At 35.0% G+C, this 19,501-nt stretch overlaps 1 long non-coding RNA gene across 1 annotated transcript; it reads right to left on the bottom strand.

The window, feature by feature from the left end:
* Nucleotides 1-3,796: 3,796 nt before the first annotated feature.
* On the bottom strand, nucleotides 3,797-7,424 carry LOC143669758 (uncharacterized). Its single transcript, XR_013169047.1, has 3 exons — nucleotides 7,242-7,424; nucleotides 6,239-6,327; nucleotides 3,797-3,898 (listed from the first exon to the last, which is right to left on the bottom strand). It is a non-coding gene; the product is annotated as an uncharacterized LOC143669758 (long non-coding RNA).
* Between the last annotated feature and the right edge of the window lie 12,077 nt (nucleotides 7,425-19,501).

Genomic DNA, 19,501 nt, shown 5'->3' with positions numbered 1-19,501 from the left:
TCATCCCATTCAAACTCTTCTCCACACTATGCCCAGAGGGTCTTTATTCTTAAGATTTTGATAGAAACTATTTATATGGCCTACAATGTACTGCAGTGTATTTCCTCTAACTTTCTCACCTATTTCAACTTGTACTACTATCCTGTGCCTCTCTGAGCTTCATTCTTATTGATCTCTTTTTTCATTTCTTTGAATGTGCCATGAGACCTATTGTCACTGAAGCATTGTAAATCCTGTTCCCTCTCACTGGAATGCTGAACAAGATTGAGACAGGATGAAATTGCCACTATCAGCAATCACCTCCAGTATCAGAAGGCTCTGACACTACTTGATAGTAATTGGTGGACTTGAGCTGAGTCCTATGGGGTCCTTCCACCAACCACAAACTTGCTAAGGTTGGAGCCAATTGGTGCCAATGGATACAGGTGCCCCTGTTTCCTTTCTCAGACTGAGATGTACACACATACATATGCATATATATGCACATATATGTCACTTTTAATTATAGATAAGTTATATCTATATTATTTTTGTTATGATAAAATTACATAAAGATCAGATTAATTTAACACAACTACAACCAGTAGAAACACTTTTTTTTGCAAATCTACCTGCAGTATGATATCACACATTTTTAATGCAAAGGCTTTTACTACAGGTATTCAATATTTCTTTTTCTACAGAAAAAAATGAAAATAGATTTTTTAAAAAGTAGTAACCTATTAAGAGCTATTGGCAATTAGGCAAAGCTCCCATTATCCCCGAAAAATATCATTTTAATAATGAAAAGCTATTAGTGTCATTTTAATAATTTTAATTCCTCAATAAATTCAAGAAACTAAAGAGAACAAATTCAAATGAAACAGTGTTATTAAATGAAAATCCATCTGTTAGGGAAAGTATCAAACCAATATAAAGTTTTACAGCAGATTCATAAATTTGAAAAATACCACCTCAGTGTAGAATGAGTAACTTCTATAATGTTTAAGGTGCTGATCCATTTTTGCTTTTAAAATGTTTGCAGGGCATTTAAAAATATAATCATCATTGACCTCATTTAACTTGTTGACTTTCATCTCTCCTGACTAGGCTATTTCTTAAATTCATATGTTCTTTGTAATCGATTTATTTTTACGTTGACCTCAAGATTCAACAGCAGATTGGAATCTGCTGTGATCCAATTTCCTTAACAGTTTTGGCCATAATGGTTGAAAGTACTTATAAATTATCAAAAATCTAGATTCAAAATTGGCCTGTTTAATGTTATCTTCCTATAATGGAATTACTGTTACTATATCATTGATTTTTAAACACGTATTTAGCCAATATTGCCAAGTGCGTACAAATCAAATAAAAGTCAAACTACCAAAAATTATGCATATTAATTTTATTACAAATATATCAAGCCAAAAAAGGAAAACCAGAGGAGAAAAATGTAGTTTTAAGAATGTATTAGTAAAATTTTAAGTTAACAAGAATAATTTCAAGAACTCTGCTAGTGTAAGCAATTTCATACATGGTTTGGAAGTTCAAATTCTGTTGTTTTTCCCAGTAAATTTCACTTCTTGAACTCTAATCAAACATTTTAAAATAATAATTAAATTATTTTATTTATTATCACAGTGTTATAAGTACCATAGAAAGAGTAATCTTGGTCTTAAATTATTGTTACATCAGTAATATTTCAAAGTTAATACCTGTTTCTGTATTTAAACATTCCATCACACCATTAAATATGTTTTTCCCTTTTTTCCCTACACCTAGACTCTCTCCCATTTAAAAACGTCCAGGGTTTTATGTATCCACAGATTTCCAGGGGATCAGGGCTCCTTTCTCACACCCCTCCACTGCTCTTCTCCCTCCTCAGGAAACTGGCTTCAGGTTTCAAAGAAATATGGAGCTCTTGACTTACTTATTTGTAAACTATGAAAAAGAAGCGTTGACTGCTCTGCCCTTCTGAGGCATACAGTCTAGTTAACATGTAGTGTAGAATAACCGTAAATGGGTAATTACAGCAATCTCATAGGGACAATATGGAAGAGGGCAAAAGAGGGAACATATGAAAGAAGGTCTTGAATGATAACAAATAGTTTTTGCATGTGTTTTCTCCATCAGCATGAGAATTCGCTGGCTCACAAAAGACCTCAAATGTCATGCAATGAAACTTGAATTTTCTCAGAAGAGAATAGTGTTATTTAAAGAGCTTTTAGGAATACAACAGTAAAATCAGATTTGCTTTAGGAATATTTATTTGTTTTCAGCACGGGGAAAGTTTGGGGAGAGGAGATTGTCAGTGACTTAATTTTAAGCTTACTTCTTACAAGGATATTTGTGGTACTGTTATTTTAGGAAGGTCTAAAAAATGTATTACTAAACTCTAGGAAATCTGATTTCTGTAAAACTTGTTAATTCAAGATTTTTAAGGATAAAAGAAGAGGGCTTTCAATTTAGCATTTCAAAAATTTACATAAAATAGGTTATCAGACAGGAGTCAGAAAACTTGATATCTAACTCCAGTTCTACTTACTAACTAAAGATACTTGCATCTCTACTGGTTTTTGCTCCTATTTGGAATGACATAATATATTGTATGATATGGTAATAGACATGACTGATTTTAATAAAAATGGCTAAAAAGGGAAAGGTTAGGTAAAAGATAATCATCAGGGGGCAGGCCACGGTGGCTCAGCAGGCAAGAATGCTTACCTGCCATGCCAGAGGACGTGGGTTCGATTCCCGGTGCCTGCCCATGTAAAAAATAATCATTAGAGTTATTAAATATGGTCCATAAATTGACCTGGAGGGGAGCCTGACACACTATGAGGTTCAACGAAAATTCTCTCTTCAACGGTGACCAAACTTTGCCCTACCTGCTGCTGCTAATCTGGAGGATCAAAGTCTGCAATAAACCCAAATAAACTGAATCCTCTGAATGTGAAACAGATGGATATTTTCATAGGCAATAGAGATGCACATAAGTATAGAGGCATCACAACATTTTTCAAAACTGAATTTATTAAATAAGAGACAACGACGACAGAGAGGGTATAATACAGGGATAATAAGTTAATTACTGAAGTGGCAACTTGAATCAGGTAAAGAAAGAAACAAAAATGGAAAAGCAAGAGCCAAAGCTGCTTTTGTATGGGAATAACAGGGAAGTGCCAAATTATGTGAATATCATTTTACCAATTGGTAAGACAAAAAGTGGCAGGATGGGCCCTTGAGTAGAAGAGATTGGGAGCAAGTTTTCCAGAAAACTGGTAGTAATGAAGAAGGAAGTAAAACCAATCAATGGATGTGTATCTTTCTGAGAATGTGTCAATTTAGTAGAATGAGCTGAATTCTATGATATTTATGAATGTGTCAGATATTGGAAGCCATGCCAACCTTCTATACAAATTTTAGTATTTGTTTACTACTTTCCAACAATCTTTTCCAATCCTACCACTATTCTATGAGAAAAGAAAGGGTATAACAGATTTAAACAGTGTGCCACAAGAAACTGGGTAAAGTAAAATATGTTCATTTCAAAAGAAAATTGCTGATTGGCGGTGCACCCTCTTCCGAGATTAGAGTTTCAATCTTTAGTTGCAATGGCCTCTTCACTCTGGCAGAGATTAATTTGTTTTCCATCGCAGTCTGCTAGTACTAAATTGAAAAAAAAACTCAAATATACTCAAGTCATCCATTTTCACCAAAACATTTCTGTATAAATATTTTCAAATTAATTTTTTACTGGAATTACCTCTGTCTCCAGTGATTCCACCTCTACATCAGTGTGGCAACGTGAGTAATAGGAGACTTGATTGATAGACTGAGAATGCTGAATAAAGATATTTCTTGGAAATTTGGATTTAGGAACTTCTCAATCAACAAAACAGATTCCAAGTTTCCTCTGATATTAGAAAATAGAATACAAACACACAGTCACATGGTATGCTTATAATTCTAAATCAGTTCCTCTACCAGAGCCAATCCTTAATTTACATTCTCTAGCACTTTTTATTTTTTTGTGCAAAATCGGTTGGCAAGGACATTGCCTTTCATTGAATATTTTGTTGTTTACAAACTGCTTGTGGTGTTAAGTACCATTGTTGTATGAGATTACACTTACATACTCTTGTTGTGAAACGACAGACATAACTCAATCTTGGAGCCTTCTCCCTGTCTGTAATCTGTCCAAAGAAGCTCATTTCAGAGGAAGAACTTACAATATAATTGAAACTTTGAACTTCTGATTCATAATGGCAATTCTGCCTAATCAAGAGCACATAAAAGCAAAAGGCATTGGGATTACAAATATAGTTCATCACCAGGAAATACAACTAGGGAGAAATTATACATTAAAAATGGGATGTTCAGTTTTCTCATAAATTCAAGTGTTCTGGTTTATTATAGCAAAATGAAGTTCCCAGATAAAATGTTATATGATAATGATGAGAAATCCTTGATGTACACAATGTGTATCAAATTCTCTCTTCTCACTTGCAATTATCCAGAAAATGTAAATAGACAGATGATTTAGAAATTGTTTATAAAGCACATTGGTGTGAAGAGAGTCTGCTTGCCACAGGATATGTTTGATTAAGCATGTCTTCTATAATAAAACAATATAATTTAGTCCCATTTGATAATTTCCTAGTTTAATCCTACTTTATTATCTCCTTAATTTCTTTCTCAATTCCACTGGTCACTTAGCTTCACTTGAACTATTTCTAAGATGTGCTTTTGCATAATAATATCAATCTGCCATTTATCAATCCTAGTGAAAGAGATTTGGAGAATACTAGCAAATTTTAATAGCTTTAGTTAACTGAAAGTTGTTTTGGAAAAAAACATGTTATTACATCATGAAATGCTATCTAAGTTAATGAATACCAGCAATCTGTAATAGAGAGCAAAAGAATGGCACTAACATATTTAATCAAATAATTAAATTATAAAATAAATTTTACATTATTTTATAAAAGTTTATTTGATTTATTGTATAAAATTTTATAAAATAAACTTTAGCCAAATCTAGTTTTTGCTCTGTATTTCCAACAGGATCATAAATTACTGTGATAATATGTAACGTCCTTTCTATTTCTCTAATTCCATAATTCTTAATATAGTACCCATGCCTCTTGGGTGAGCACTTTCACATGGCCTGAAACTGCTTCACCTGAGATCCTTGACGGTCTCCAGATATTATGTTGAGCTTGCTCCATCATTGCTTAGAGGCATCAAGATTGGATCAGTACCTGTACATCAATTACCTTCTGTTAATGCTGATATAGTTCAGGTTGAGCAGCAATGCTTTAAGTTGATACGTACCAACTCCTTCGTTAAAAGAAGAAAGATGAAGGGCAGCTATACAGATGCCTCTACCCCAGCCTTGTGATGGAGTCAGGTAGAATCACTCTCCCAATCAAAATCAGAGTGCAATTATTTTAGTATTACTAACAGGTCTTACTTTTTACATATTAATTGTAAGGGATTGCATTTTATAACTCCTTCTCCACTTTATAATTTCTGCTTGAATTTTAAAAAAATATCCTATTTAAGAAACTTAAGTTCTACTGAATTACCGTGGGTTGGATATGTACCTAAGTAACTGTTAAGCATATGAAAGTACACATTTCTCATCATCTCTTCTCTCCTAGATGAAACAAAAAATGGTAAACTACTCTGATACCTTAGAGTTATAGACCCCAGAAGAATATGCTCTTACTCTTAATCCTTTCCTATGCATATGACTCCATCATAAATAGGACCTCCTGATGCAGTTACTTCAGTTAAAGGGTGGCCCAATTGAATTAGGATGGGTCTTAACCCTGTTATGGAGGCCACAGAGCTAATGGAGCAGCCAGAAGCTGGAGGCCAACAGAACCTGGTAGAGAAAGGAAAAGGCACCACTATATGCAGTGCCGTGTGGCTCAGAAGCCACGGAACCACCAAAACAGCCCAGGTTCAGAAGATACTGACCCTGGCTAGCCAGCCTTCTTTGCTTCTGAAACCATGAACCCATACATTCCTGTTGTTTAGCCAAGCCATTGTATAGCATTTGCTTTATCAGCTATGAAACTAAAAGAGTTAATAACTTCAAAATTTCCATAATAACATAACATAATAAGCAGAAATGAAAATGAGGACCTGGGTCCTCGCTCATCCCAGGAGTTGTGTCTCACATTGCCAGGGAGATTTACATCACTGGAATTTATGTCCCACATAGGAAGGAGAGTAGTCAGTTCACCTGCCAAATTGGTTTAGAAAGAGAGGCCACAACAGAGTAACAAATGAGGTCTTCATTTTCGTGCTGTTTGTTGAGGGTTTATTTTAGATCTACAAAATTAAAGAGAAAAATAGTTAATAATGGGACTTTGTCATTTTACATTCATTCATGTATATAAGTCCCTCCTAGAAATAAATATTCAATAAACATACAAGTGAATAAACTAGGAGAATATAAAATTTTCATTTCTGTTTATTACGTTATGCACTGACATAGTAAACAAAGAATTCACCCCCAAGTTTTCCTAATTGGAATGAACTGCTTTCACTTTTGGGGGTAAGCACTGTGCTATCCTTCTTTAACACAGTTTTGACTTTCTGAAAGTACACAAAATGTTTCAGGAATAAATGACATTTACCTGTAGCTGTTTTCTTCTCTGGTAGCTCAAAATCCTATCAACAGCTGACTGAAAAAAAATCAACTACATCTTGATTTTAATTTTCATTTGCTGTTCATGCATAGATCGCATTTCTAAAGAAATGATTTATAATGAAAAAAATCCATTCCATGGTCTACATTTCCTTTTATTTTTTGCATGGGCAGGCACTGGGAATCAACATGGGTCTCCCGCCTGGCAGGCAAGAATTCTGCCCCTGAGCCAACATCGCACCACCCTCTAGATTTATTTTTTCAATGCCAATATCTAATTAAATAGAGGAAAGTCGATTTTCACATATTTCCATTGGTAAGAAGAAAAAAAATTAAAAGGCCGACCTAAAAAAGGAGGCATGATTCTGAATGCTTTAGTGTTAGCTCTGCTCTTATTAGCTGCTTAATGTCTAGCAAGTTATGTAATAGCTCTGGCCCTTAGTTGTTGTAGTTTTTAATTTCTGAATTAAGTGTGAATGGATTACATAATCCCAAAAAAACAAAATAAAAGAAAACTCTCCTGGTCTAATATTCTATGTACTTTAAAACAGAAAATTGAAAAGCATAATCTCAATTGGAAAACTTGAAAACATACCGCAAGAATGAGCACAATCCATGTGGACGATTCAATTTATGTAACATGGAAGGAAAATAAATGTCTCTTTAACTTTGCAGACATGGCCATGCCTTGTTTATTTCCACATAGACCAAAGGTTCAGGCAGTACTTCAAAAAAATGGAAAGTGGTAGATTGCTACTTATGGAATTCTACAAAATCCTTCCATAAATCCTTCATGATTCCTTTATGTTCCATGTCACACATTGCTAATGTAAACTAAATTATGACGTCAATGTATTATTATACTGGGGGTGGAGTATGTTTTAACAATGGCTAGATATGAAACTTAGGTGGCTGGATCTACAGTTCTTGCTGCTGTCTTCTTGATTTCAGAGAACAGATTTGAATTTTCAATGTATCTTAACATGTAAGCTTTCTGAGACAAGGATCTCACTTTCATACAGTGCTGATCTAATCAAAACCATTCATTCTGGGTTTTTTGAGTATGAAAGTCAATTAGCTGCTGTTTTAGTTTGCTAAAGCTGCCAGAATGCAACACACTAGAGATGGCTTTGCTTTTAATAAGGGAATTTATTTATTTACAAATTTATAGCTCTTCAGAGGAAAGGCAGCTGGCTTTCTGCATCTTCAAACTTCTGGATCTGAGCTGTGAGTGCTGAGATGAGGTATGCTGAGCTGCTGAACTTTCTTCTGACCTCTCTGTTTTAAGCCTCCAGCTAATTATATCAAATGTCATCCATTGAGGAGGGCACATCCATTAGCCAACTGCAGATAGAATCGGCTATAGATGAATTTCACTGCTGATGATTTAAGTCCACAGCTACAGAACAAGGCAGCATCATCAGCTGGCCAAATTGACACCTGAACCTAACTATCACAGCTACCCACCAAAAATCCCACTCTCCTTCCGTAGGGTGAAGTTGTGTTTGCAAAGTGGCTACTTGGCCGGATTTCCTGACTCCTCTTGCATTTTAGAAATTCTAGCCAGTGGATATTGAGTAGAAGTTGTATATTGTTATTTTAGGCCTTCATGGTTAAGCAGTGAGTTTGCCTTATCTACCTTCTCTTCTCCCATCAGTCATCTGGGAAAAAAGACTCTAAAGTCCAAGGGGATGGCAAAATCTCATGATAGAAAGAGCCTGGCTTTTCCTTCACCAGGCGGAAGGACCCACTTTACACACTCCAGCGGATTGTCACACAAGAAATTAATTTATATTGTGTTTAGCCATGGAAATACTGTGTGTTGTTTTTATAGCATTTAGACTTCTTTGAACCACTTATTGCGCAGAGACACTTGAGGAAAGAGTTTTCACATTCGTGTGAACTGTTTAAAGAATTCCCAATTGAATCAAGATATTTATTTCCCTTGGTAAATAACTTATTCTATAGAGACCGTTCGCATTTCCAAAATTAATTAAAGAATGTTTTAAATGTCACTCTTTTATAATATCTTAATAAATGTTTTCTCAACATTATACCTAGATTTGGCTACATTTAGTGGGGCAAGTGGTACCAAGTTGGACAGGGGTAAAAATAATTTTGAAAAACTCATTCTCCATTCCTGTTAATGTTTACCCCAAGGCAGACTGTTTTCTCTCTCTTTCCAGCTTAATTACTTCCCTGGTTGTCAGAGTGCAATAAGAGATATTCCCAGTAGATGAATTGCTGCTGAAGCAATATTATATTATCTCTAGGGAGGTTTCTGGTGAGGAAAAGGAAAAATACTGTTTATGGAAATATGTAGTTATTTTTTAAACTCATTCTCACATTGCAAATCAAGATGCAAGTATTTAGGAAAAGTTTCATCTAAATTTTTTTTTTTGCTATAGTGAATCATAGTTTACAAAAAAAAAAAAAACAACAAAAAATACCTTTGGTAACATTCCCAAGTCATTAACAAAAATCTCAGTTTTCAAATGATTTCCTTCAGCTACATCTCAATTGCAAATTAAAGTGCATAACACTTTAATGTTATGTAGTTATATTTTTTACACTTTTACAATGCTCGCATTACACAGATGTTCCTTTAGATGAAAAGCACAGCTGTCTATTATCATTAACGTTTCATCTAAATGCATGTAGACATAAATTATTGAAACTTTTTTCAATTCTAAGTAATATGAAATTTCAAGTTTTAGTGACTTCAAAACAGTAATGATTTTATACTTGCTAACATTTTCTTATAAACCAAGGATGCCAAAGATATTTCAGAGATATGCACCAACCATTCCCAAAAACCAGACTTTAAGAAAAGCTCTGTATAAATGTTTAGTGATTTTAGATTTCAAGATTGATGAATCCAAGTAAAATACATAAATTCAAAAGCATAAATTAAGTTGCAACTATTTTTTTCAGTATTGCAAAAAAAATCTTCATGGGACATTCAAGTAAGTTTTTAAAAACTTGTGTATAAGTATCAGAATCAGGAAACTAAAACCTAATTACATTTTGAATGTAAATGTATTTTAAAAAATACTTATGGAACTTTCCAGAAATCCATATGTCATATAAGGAGAGGAAAATTGCACCAAGAGTTGTTCGTTGCATCAGGAAATCAGTTCATCACTAGCTGCAACACAGCTCTTGGGATTTGATTCATGGATACAATACACCCAAATCAATCTGCATTTGTACTTATTGCACTCAAGACACACATGGAGTAGCTGCTTCTTTTAATCCTGATTCAATGTTGTACAGTAGAGACTTTTGATTAGATTGTCTCTACAGAGGTTAACATGCCCAATTGTGGATGGGGCCTTTTGATTAGATAGAGATGTGTCTCTACTCATTCCAGGTGGGTCTTTATTTAGTTCACTGGAGTCCTTTAAAAGGGAAAACATTTTGCAGATACCTCAGAGGCAGATGCTTGGAGAACAGTTACTTCAGAGCTGACAGAGACAAGGGTGTTTGGAGGTGCTTGGAGTCCTGACAGAGAAAGCAGATGCCTAGACACAGGCAGAGCCCAGCAGATGTCATCGCATGTCTTCCCATGAGATGTTAAATAAGCCAGAACCCAGAACTGTGTCCTGGAGGACCAAATGAAGGGCCACAGAAGCCAAATGAGGAACCCCCATAGAAAACAGAGGCTGAAAGCAGCAGAGCCCAGGGGCAAGGGACCAGTCACATGCTTTCCCAGCTGACAGATGTGTTTTAGATCCATTCGCCTTCTTGAGCCAAGGTATTTTTACCTGGATGCCTTAGTTTGGACATTTCTATGGTCTTAGAACTGTGAACTTGAAACTTAATAAATTCCTTTTTTAAAAGCAAAAAAGAAGAGAAAAAATACTCAAACTTTAATGCACTTGTAAATGCATTTAGATTAAATTGAACAAATTTTTCCACAATTTCTAAATATTATTATTTAATTACTGGGTTAGGAGTTAGGAAGCATAAAATTCTTCTGAAAATATGACATGAAATTTAAATATTGTATTAGAAGAAATATATATGTTAATTATGTTGATGGGCCACTGAACTTAATATTTCTGGAAACTGTATCCTGTAAATTCTTCATCCTCTTCACAAATTGTGTTTTCTCCATTTTCTATGTCGTTATCAATGGCAGAATTCATCCCCAAACTTATGATATCCATTTATGAATTAATATTAGAAACACTGAGTTCCTTTCATAATCGTATTTCAAATTCCTGTTATTCAGGTCCTTTTGAACACTCAACTCCGCATAAAATTCTGGGTAGAACTTCGTGGCTAGTCTGGGAAATGTTAAGGGAAGTGTAAACTTCTAATTGGCTCTCCACCTTTAGCCCTGTTGGATTCATACCATGAAATATTTTTTTTATTATTCGGTTTAAGCAACATACTACTTCCTATACCTGATCTCATAATAGAGTCTCTGTTTTGTACCTTTGAATACTAGCTGACTTTTCTAGCTAGTAACCCAGTCTGAACAGGCTTTGAACACCTGCAATTTGAATTCCAGTTTCTCCATGTGGGTCTTGGCCATATAATACCCAAATTTCTAAACACAACCAAAATTCTGTGGTCTCAAACATGGTAGCCTAAGTGTTAGGTGGCTGAAGCTCAGCGATCCATTTCAGTCCATGAAGGAAAAAGCAGGAAGATTACATAGAGCTCAACCCTGACATTCTTGACCCGTTGAAATCAACATAACTGTCTATCCTCAAACTTCTCATTATGCATGAGAATAAACCCTTATGTGCTAAATTGCCATCCTAGTGTGTCTCTTTACTTACAACCAGCCACTATTATTATCTGATACAGTCCTAAAAGATCTTGCTTTGCATCCTGACATTTTTCCTCCCTTCTAATAATGAGAGCAAAGTATTTAACTTCTTGCTTTGGATGCCCAGAATCTTAGCGCAAACTTTTATGCTTTATCACAACTTATCATATTGACTGTAATCATTGCTTTATATATACTTTTGTACAATTGCAACTGTTTTCCCTTTCCTATTTCTATTATTATTATTACATCTTTCTGAAAACGATAGGAATATTTGAGAAAAGATGTACAGATTTAATTTTCAAATGGATTTATTAGATGTTCTTCATAAGAATTATCTAATATTCCCCAACTATGTTACTTGATCTCTTTTACGGTCAATGCTCTTACTGTTCTGAATATCAGCTGTCATTAGTCATTAAATTAAAGAAATATATTGAGTACCTACTCTTCACTGAGACTCAGGCTAAATGTCAGGGCAAAAGAGATAGAAAAGACAGTCAAAGACTTAGCATTCATAAAGCTTATAGGGCCAAATACAATTTAAGAATAATTTGTTTACTGACTTTTCTTCTATCAGTTAGAACAATTATCGGGATGTTTAATCCAAGATTTAAGGCATGACTGATTAAATTGATGCTGATTATAAACACTTGAGAAATAGAAATAAAAACATTTTTAGCTGAAAACATCAGGAGATATAATATTCACTTTTATCATGATTTTCTTCATTTTATTTTTTGTCACATGAATTCTAATGATTTTTGTATAGCTTCAGGGTACTCACGTCTTTATTAATCTTCAATGCCATATTATTCCAAAGACAAAAACTAGTAACTGTTCTTACTGAAAGTGTGTTAAGAGAAATAACTGAGCTGGTGATGTACCCAGGGACCACATTTCATGTACCCTGATTTTTTTTAAATGAACCCTGAAGTCTGGCAATTGTTCCTAAAAGACAAAGATTGGAAAGTAATAAAATGCTACAGTTTGAAAATAGAGCAGGGGCATGATAGCTTCCCAATAAATATGCACCAAATGAATGCATAAGTGAAAACACAGCCTTTTAAAAGAAAGCTACAAGTAATCTAGAATCCAAATAAATAGACAACGCTTGAGCCAGAGCTGTATCTTAACACTATCTAACAATCATGTAAATAAGGATACTGTAGGTACACTGGAGAATCCTCAGGTCTCTCGGGAATTATCAAAGAAAGATTAAGTTGGTCTCATTAAAAAGTCCTAGTAGCATTTCTTAGAAATTTTCAGACACCTGCTTTTGGAAAGATGGTAATTCATGTGAGAAATACGTTACAACTAGCTCAATATCAATTCTGTATGCTCTCTCATTATCTATTTGTTTTAAATCTACATTAACTGCAACAATCCTTGCTTAAATGTCCCCAAGAGGGTAATTGGTTTAATTTTTTTTATTAGGCCTTTTTTAATCTTAGTGAACCCATTCCTTGGTAAACGGAGGAAGGAAATTACTTGCCTGAACATCTGCCTCTTCTCGGGAGACTAACAAATGTTGCACCAGTTTCATAGGAATCACCACATTATCTGGCCTTCAGCTGCCTCTGCATTAACTCTCAGTTGTTTCTAGACTGCTGAGGAATTTGCTTCCCCTGGGTTTGGAGACCACGCCTCTTCTACACTCTCTCAATCAGGGATGAATAACACTTCAAGCTACCAGTGCATGGACTCTCCACCTGTGACGCTTGGATAGGAAATTAAGGTATAGACTGAAGTGGGAGCAGGAGGAGGTTTCGTTGCTGGGGAAGGACAGAGATGGAAACCTGTCTAGTGTAGTCCAGCAGAAAGAGTACAGGAACTTGACAATGGCTGAGCTTGTTTTAAGGCCTCTTCTCCTCTTCTATCATGGAAGATTGTGACTATCACTCAAGTAGTGATGCACCGCTAGTAATACCTACATTACAAAATTGATAGAAAATTTAGGTATGATTAAAAAAATGAAAATATATTTAAGATGTAAATTACCCTGTACAATCAGTTGTGTCCCCGCAGGGATCCTATGAAACTTACATTTTCAGACAAGAAAAGTTTACAAAATTGTTCTTTTCAAGTGAGATATCCTTCCTGTACCCCACCCACCCCTTGGTAAATCTTTATAAAGTTTTCCCTCTTTTTCTCTCTCACAAAGTCTCCCTTGTCTCCTCACCTGCCACTAATATCTTCTAAATGCTATAATGACCTAAGATATGTCCACTCAGTCAAAACACCGTAGACTGTTGCCTTGATTCAGTTCCAGTATTTCACAGTAATTACAATCATTCTCTTTTGTCTGTGCTAGAATTCTTTAAAGGATAAGAACATCCAGCTCCCAATTACTTGCCGTTTTTTTAATATGTTAATAAATGGTTATCAATGAGGTTTTCTTTCTCTTTGACATTTAAATTTTTATAAGACAGATAGTCTCATTAAATTGAGATACTTGAAGATGTTTCTCTTCTTCATAACTAATTGACAGTTTATCATTTTTAAGCAATATCGTAATAGGCCCAGGTCCTGCCTCCTCCTCCATTTGGAGAGCAAGTCACTGCACACAGCTGCCTACATGACAGTGACAGACATTAAAGGTCAAAGAATGTAAAACTTCCCTCCCCTGCTCACCAATCTCACAAGACTCTGCCGCCCCAAATGGCAGGGGATTCTGATGAAACCCCATTGTACACAAATCTCCAGGGACTCTGCTAAACTCTGTGAGCTTCCATCTTGGCATGCCCCTTCGCTTTTCTCTCTTGGTCTTGGGGTAAAGTGCTGGCTTTCATTTCCCAACTGCCGCCATTGGAAAGGATCTTCCTCCTGACCATTTAATTAGTTAAAGCTCATGGCTAATCTTCTATCTGGCATGTTCTTTAGTCTCGGGTTTATGCTGGACTAAGACACAGACTACTGTGTCCCACCACTCTGATTTCTTTTCATTACTTGCTACTGCCTCCCTGTGCAGGAAACATGTTCTTTCCTCCTTATTGCGAGGATTATACCTGTGAATATGATACAAGTCTCACCTGTAGAAGCAACATAACCCAGAAGAGTTTCCTTAACAGGCACGATGGGGGGCAGGAGGTAAGAAAATGATGAAGAAAGGAAGATGTCATAGAAAAAAAAAATGATTCCCTTCAGAGATGAAGTTCAGATAAAGCTTGAAACATGAAGGTTTTAGTTAATGTCACATTAACATTTTGGGTATGCGAATAAGTGGGCAAATTATCACTATTGAAAACAAATGAAAATTTCCACTACGATAGGTCAAAACTGCTGTTTGTGGAATTTTCAGATAGTTAATCATGCCTAGATTTAACTATGCTCTTTTAAATACTGCATGCACATAAAATGAAGTTACTACAAAGCAACTAATGCAGACAGCCAATTGAGTTTACCCAGAGGCTGCGCCATTGTATCTGAAATTACCTTGAAGGAAACAAAAACAGAAATATTAGGTGGCAGAATATTTCTTTGTGGAATATTATGTAGGAAATTAAATCCAGGTTGCAGCTTTCAAGCTTAAACCATTTATATCAGCGTAATATTTTTATTAGTGAAAAATTCAATCAGCCAAAAGATTGTATAAATTATCTACTGTTTTATACTGCAAGGTAACCATAAGTAAAATCATTATTTGAGCCCCCAGCCTATTATTTCTCTTTGTCCCATTATGTTACAAAAGACATCTTATATTTTGTGCACACACTAAATCATTCCTAACTCCCAATATGATAAGTATCATCCCATCAAACCAAACTATGTCTTTCATCTCATTTGAGGATACATTTTACTTTCATAATTCCAGTCATCATATTATTTCATATTAATATACACACATAGGAAAGGAAATTATATTTTTAAGTGACTTGCAGTCATGAAAGTGTATCCCTCTTACCTGGTGGAGAATATAAACACGGATATCTCAACCAATTACAGAAACTTTCAGCAGTGCTAATTCCCATCTCCATGCCTGTCCTCATAGCAAGCAAACATTAATGGGTGAGAAATCTATGGTTCTTTGAAGAGTGAAGCAAGTAGAAGAATAAGAATTTATCTCTTTTTATTGAATGGAGAAGGCAAGAATGGAGTGTTCAGCTATGAAATAATAAAAAAAAATAAAGGATTATGTCAGAATAAGGAAGGAAAAGCTACATTAAAAATGAATTACCAAAAAAGTGATCAGCTTAAAATATTAAAATATACAGTGTTCAAGAAAAGATTAAAAAGACAAATAAAGAAACAGGAAACGATGACCCATCTAATGGAAAAAATACAGGATAAAAATACAGAAAATATCAAGGAAGAACAGCAGATTGTGAATATATAAGAAAACGTCTCTTAAAAAATGATCTTCAACATGCTCAAAGAGATGAGGGAGAACACAGAGAAAGAACTAAAGGATAGCAGAAAAACAATGAGAGAACAATATGAGAATATCAGAGAAACATTAAGAAAGGAATGAAGGTGAACTACTAGAGTTGAGGATTACAATAATTGAAATGAAAAATCCTAGGAGAGTTTCAACAGAAGACTGAAAATGGCAGAAGAGGGAACCAGTGAACTTGAAGCCAAGCAGTTGCTGAGCCATCTGTTCCTTAAATTTGTACTGAAGCAGTTATGGGGCAGAGATTTCCTTACGTGCTAGGAACTAACACACACAAACCAGAGCAAAACGCACTTTCACAGTCTTTGAAATCTGGTTCTGTGTGGGCTGGTGCGCACCTTCAGAGTTTAGTGCCCCTGTCAAGATTAGCCCGAGAAGACTGTGAAGTGCAGGGTCTTCTCCATCTAATCTGAGCCTGTATGGAGTCTGCTTCTTGTTAAATCTTGGATTTGATGGATATTTATGGTTCAAAGTCTGTATATCTTTTTTCAAAAAGTCAAGATAGTGATCCAATAATTTAGTGATCTAAATTATTTTGTTTAGCTGTATCTTTATTAATATTTACTAAAAATCTCTGAATATATATATATATTTCCTTCACAATTCTTACCTCATCTGAGTAATGCTGGATATTATATTATCATCTTCAGGTCACTGATTGGGCATGCAAAATATGTAATTTGGCAGGTCTAACATTATTAGAACAATCAAACAAAAATACTGATTCTGGAATTGTTTAATTTCCAGTTCAATCTAAATGGAATAACCTGATCAACAATGGTGCTATTGATCTCCTGTTTTCTCGGTTTCAAAAGAAAGAATTATTCAGACGGATAAATCACAATAAGAAAACTGAACTATTAAACACAGTGTCTATTTATTCCTCTTCTAAATGTGAAAACTTGTCTGTAAGGAGCAGATTTTTCTTCTACAAGTAAAGCAATTGATGATGTTGTATTTTAACCTTTTCCAACAATTTTTATTACCTGAGATGCTAATGACAGGATTACATAAGCAGTAAACATAATCAGATTTCTTAGCCATCATGTATAAGTAACTAAATCTATTCCTTGTGCATCAAGAACCAACCCCAAAATGTTTTGCTTCCATAATCTTCCATATATGATCAAGTATTCCCAAAAAGAGAGAGATAATAAAATAGTTTGACTTCTGCTGTTACCTTTTGTCTGTATTCTACTTGGAATGTAGGAAATGGATAGGAGAGATGCCGTGATTGGATTGGTCCCTCTGAATACACAGAGACAATCACAAGGGCTTAGAATTCAGGTCCTTTCTGGGTAGAAGGTGTTTTTTATTGGTACGTTTGTTTTTGGATTCTTTAAATGTTTAATGTGATAATTTTAATATTTCTTTTAAAGTAATGAATAAATGCTTCTAAGTTCCCCATCAAAATGCCTTTCATAGTATCATATTGGCATTCATTAATGCTATTTTTGAGAGGATTTCCTTTTTGTCTCTTTGTCTAAGGGTTTAGAGGTTCAAGGAATGATTGCAATTGAGGGGCTACTCTTACTGAGCAGGGACTTGCTTCCTGACTATGACATCGGGATTTTGAGAAAAGAGTTTTACTGTGAGGTCAACCAGCAAGGAGACAAGAAGAAGGGCTTATATCTATTTCCCCAATCTGAGAACTAATGGAAGTTTTATGGGAGTGGGAGGAGGGAGATGGGGAGAGACGTGGGAAGGTTTCACTTGGCATGGCCCCCTTGGTTATAGAGTTGCCCATTTGTGGTAGGGTGGACTTCAGGCCATACCTTTTGTCTGAGAAGACATAAGTATATTATACTTTACAAATGTGTCTGCTCTACTAGGGCAGAGAATTGGATATCTATTTGCTGAATTTAAGCAATCTGAAATTCAATTTGTTGACTATAGATCTACTTTAGGGACATGTACGCAAACACCTTCAGACAAGGATAAAAATTTATTTCATTTTGCTACCAACTAAATCGTTTTCTTTCTCTTGGCAATTTCAGCTTAACATTGATTTTTATTATTTTTTTTTTTTTGGCGACAAATGGGATACAAAAGTTAATGTTTATGCTGCAAGTGAATTGATTCTATCAGTCTGGAAACAAAGAACCTACTTTTCCTTGATAGAATCTTTACAAATCTATAATATAAAAAGTTTTCACTAGTCCTAGTGTGGATGGTATATCCCCTGTGAAGTTTGGAAAATCTTGAAGAGTTAAAAATTGTGATTTTACTCTAAATAAGTATGAAGTTATACAATTTTAAGGAGACACAAATTTGAATGTTATTTTAAAATCACGATTGAAGAGATGCTTTTAAAGGTCTCAGTTTTCTTTTTGTTTTCATTTAGAAATAAATAATCCTGATTTTAAATTATAAAAAAAAATTCAAATGGGAAGATGGAGGTTAGTTCAGTGATAGAATTCTTGCCTGCCATGTGGGAGACCCAGGTTCGATTTCCAGTCCAATGCTTCCCAGACAGGGAAACACAAATTCAACAAATAGTGCTGCAATAACAGGATACTCACAGAGAGAAATAATGAAATGTGACCCCACCGTAAAGCATACAAAAAAAAAATTGAAATGGGGGGTGCAAGGGTAGTTCAGTGGTAAAATTGATGGGGGAGACCCAGGTTCAATTCCTGGCCCATGCAATTCCCAAAGAAACAAGCAAAACAAATAAACAATAAACAAACAAAAGTTGAACAAATGGTGCTGCAATAACAGGGTGCTCACATGGAAAAAGAATGAAATGTGACCCCCACCACTCAGGGTACAAAAAGGAAAATTCAAATGGTGACACTGAAACTATTCAATAATAGACTTATGCATTTTAATTCAGTTTTTAATTTTTTTTCAAATGATATGACCTTTTTAAATCTGCTGGTAGGAGAGGACAGAAGAGAAAATCAATATTTACAGGAAAGAGAGAAGATAGAACAAAAGCCAAATTAGGAGTATTCCAGCACAGAGATTTACTGGAGGTACAAAGAAAGGTAAGAGGCAGAGAAAAGAGGATACCCAAGCAAAATCAGTAAGAATGATTCAAATTAAAACTCTTTTGGCCAGATCTTCTACAGTTGTATCAGAATAGGGAGGATATACCCTTCTTGATGCATCGGGCAAAGTTGATTAGTGCCAATATAACCTGATTTTTTTATTTACTGGTTCTTGGAATCTTAGATGAGTTGCTAACTCTCTGAGTCTCTATGGCCACTTATAAGATGGGTATGAAAATAGTCGTCTGGGGAATGTCACTAGCATTTGTTATTAGTATAAGTTAGAAAAAGAGTTTTTCAAATGTCATCTACTCTCATTGATGATACCAGCAGCTAAGCTCCCCTCCTTTTCCCCCTTTCTCTGTTGGTAAGGAGCTTCTTCCATATCTTTCATTTCAGTTTGTCAATTCATACCTCTCATGCATGTGATGCTCTCAGATTTGACAATCTTTCATTCCATTTTAGCACCCATACCCAGAACAGCAGGTTTTCTAAAACACTGGTGTTTCTCTCTTGGCAGCATAATCACTAGGGAGCTTGTTTGCAGTGGGTATTTATGTGCCCATCATAAAATGACAGAGCCTAAATCTCTGTGGGTGAGGCGAACATATTCTTTTATAACAACTCCTCAGATGATTTCTACATAAACTGCAGTTTGGAAACCATAGATGCTTTTTTGGCTATAA

This window comes from Tamandua tetradactyla, chromosome 26, assembly GCF_023851605.1.
Source record: "Tamandua tetradactyla isolate mTamTet1 chromosome 26, mTamTet1.pri, whole genome shotgun sequence".
In the NCBI taxonomy this organism is placed as follows: domain Eukaryota; kingdom Metazoa; phylum Chordata; class Mammalia; order Pilosa; family Myrmecophagidae; genus Tamandua; species Tamandua tetradactyla.
The sequence above is the reverse complement of the archived record's forward strand: the minus strand, read 5'-3'. Positions and strand labels throughout refer to the sequence as shown.